Here is a 3,145-nt window from a genome sequence, read left to right on the forward strand (position 1 = left end):
CTCTCAACAGGAGTGCTGTCTGAAAACTTTCTCACCCATCATGTCATTCTTTCAATAGTTCTGGAGGCACTGTGTTCTTCATTTCATCAAGTATCCTCTCATCTTGTCAAGATCATGTTCGTTTCCTTCCATTTAACCGGAGTGTTGTCCGAATTTGCTCTTCCATGTTCCTCTTTACTAACGGAGTGCTTTCAACTTTGTTCATCTCCGTTGTATTATTTCTTTCAATTTGTTCAACCTCGCAGGGTTCTTTGGTTTCACTCGTTTGTCAAAGAAGCAACTTAGTTTTACCCCTTCTCTTCCGCTTCTGTTTTCCCTCCGGTGCCATCCTAGATCTCGGGACGAGATCCTCTCGTAGTGGTGGAGTGTTGTAACGCCCCGAGACCGACGCGCCAGCTGTCTTCCAGTTATTCGCCGACGTTGTCATGTCATTCGCTTGCGTGTTGCATCTTGTCATGTCATCATGTGCATTGCATCATCATGTTTTCAAAACTTGCATCCGTCCAGGTTCCCCAGTTCCTTCCATTGTTCGTTCTGAGCCCAGACACACTTGCACGCGCCCGCGGCACGTCCAAAATAGTATTTTATAAGTGGCCGGAAAATGTTCTCGGAATGGGTTGAAAGTTAGCATGCGGTCTTCTTAGGTTGTAGGTAGACCGCCTACCATGTTTCATCGCATTCGGAGCTTGTTTGATAGCCGAACCGTTAAACTATAGCGGCACTATAGCCGGCCACACGTCGGACGTTTTCGTTCTTCGGAACCCGCTGCCGTGCTGCCTTATCTTCCCTCTCATCTCAACCCAACTCCTCTTCATAGTCCACCTAGGTCAGCATGCCCCTCTTTGCAATGCATCGATCCCCTCGCGCGTGTCCGAAACTTCCCCGAACCCGACCCACTCAGTCGTCACCGATGGGTCCGTATCATCCCCAAACATCCGTAAAACATCTTTGTTCTGTTAATTGGGCCCCCTAACCTATTTATCCGGGACTGTCCGATTAAGATCGGAGGGACCAAATGCCCCTATCCGAAAATCCTTTTGCCTTATATATTAGACCAAACCCTAAAAACTAGGTCATTTGTCCACTCTTGCCGCCACCTACAGCCTTCTCCGCCTCGGATCCGCCGTCGCCAGACTCAAATCCCACATCGGGATCCTGCCAGATCCCCTTCTCCTCGTTTTTCCTCCCCCACCCAATCCTGAAGACACCGCGGTCTCCTCTGCTTCCCTCGTCATCGCTCGATCCCAGGAGCAGCCACCACCTCGCCCGCGCCTCCGCTGCCCCGACTCCACCTCGCCTCGTCGTCCGGCAACCGGTGCTGCCGCCGGCGACTACGTCCAGCCACCAGGCCGTCTTGCACCTTCCCGTGCTCCTTTCTTGCTCCTCTCTCCCATGAACTTTCCCTGACCCCACCTCTCTCTCTCTCTCTCTTTCTGTTTCATAGACAGGAGCCCAACCCCGGCGTCCGCGTCGCCATGCCGCCGCCTTGCTCCGCCCTCGTCGGTGAACAGCACCAGCAGGGAGACGAAAGCAGCCGCGCCTGCAGACTCTCATCCCACAGCCCACTCGTCCTTAGACCCATGCCAGGAGCTCCTTCCCTTTTGCTCGCTTCGACCCCGGTTCGCCGGAGACACCAGGGGATCTCCTCTGCCTCACCCCGTTCGCTTGCAAGTTCCGCAGCGCCACCGGAGTTCCCTCCGCCGATGATAACCACTTTTAGATGAGCCCCGCGCCGCCCGTTCCTTCTTTTCCCGCTTCTCTCTGCTCCCTCTCACATCTCTGTCTCGTTTCCTTTTTCCGTCAGAGAACCAGAGCCGGAGTTTGCCGCTGCCTCGTCAAAGCCGCGTCCTAGCCAGATCTCGCCATCATCGCTGCACCTCGACGCCGGCGCGCCTCCACGGCCAGAGCTCGCCGGATCCACCTCGGGTGCCCGCTGCCGGGCCTCCTTGCACCAAGTCCCTGCATCGCTCCCGCCCCTGCTGCTTCGTCCACGCGAGGGAGATGAGCGCTCGCCCGCGTACGTTGACCGCGCCTGCATGGACTAGGAGGCCTCATTCACCACCAGATCCAGCACCCCTGGCCCAGCTCCAGTGCCCGCGTGGGCCACAGGCAGGCCGACCCAGTGCGCCCCCTTGTCGGCCTCTCTTCCACCGAACGGGCAAAGGCCCATGGTGAGGACGCGCACAACCCCCCCCCCCTTTGCACTTTGGGCCGGCCAGATTCGGCCCAGAGTCTTTTTTTAGGCTCTGTGATTTTGCTTTTTATCCAGAGTTTGCCAGTTTTACAAAAACCCCCTTGAACTTCATGCACACCATAACTCTCAAACCGTGCATCCAAATTAAACAAACTTAATATGAAATATGACTACAATTTCATCTAGTTTCATAATATGCCACTTTCATGCATGTTTAAAATGTTTAAAATGTTGTTTGTCTAATTTTCCTTAAATGCCATGCTAAAATGATTTAATTCATAACTTAATAACCGTAGCTCCAAACTTAATAAACTTTATATGTAAATGGGGTAGAAAAATGCCTAGTCTAACATGGTGGCCTTACTTTGCATGTTTAACAACTCTAAAATGTGGTTTAGGGCAGAACAGTACCAAATCCATAAATTGCACATGAGGATTTTCCGGACTTGTTGTTTGTTGTTCCGGCCTCATTTAAATTTGCCTAGATAGGTAGTTTTGTCATGCTTCACCCCTTGCCATGGTTAATAACATTTAATATTGTTGGGTACATAAACAAGATCGAACTAAATAACTTGAATGTGGTGTTTTGTCAATATGCAACCATTGCATATTGAGTTCCACTTAATTTGTAATGTTGTTTGTTGCACTTTGCCATGCCATGCATATTTAAACCGGACATGTATCATACTTGTTTGCGCATCATGCCATGTTTATGTGGTGGTTGTTTACTATGTTGTTTGCTTCTTTCTGATGTTGCTTCTTCGGGTTAGTTCTGATAACATCGTGTTTGTGAGGATTTGTTTGACTTCGTCCGTTTGTCTTCTTCATGGACTCGTTCTTCTTCCTTGCGGGATCTCAGGCAAGATGACCATACCCTCGAAATCACTTCCGCCTTTGCTTGCTAGTTGCTCGCTCTATTGCTATGCTGCGATAGCTACCACTTGCTATATT

Source organism: Triticum aestivum, chromosome 5A (genome assembly GCF_018294505.1).
Source record: "Triticum aestivum cultivar Chinese Spring chromosome 5A, IWGSC CS RefSeq v2.1, whole genome shotgun sequence".
NCBI classification, from domain to species: Eukaryota; Viridiplantae; Streptophyta; class Magnoliopsida; order Poales; family Poaceae; genus Triticum; species Triticum aestivum.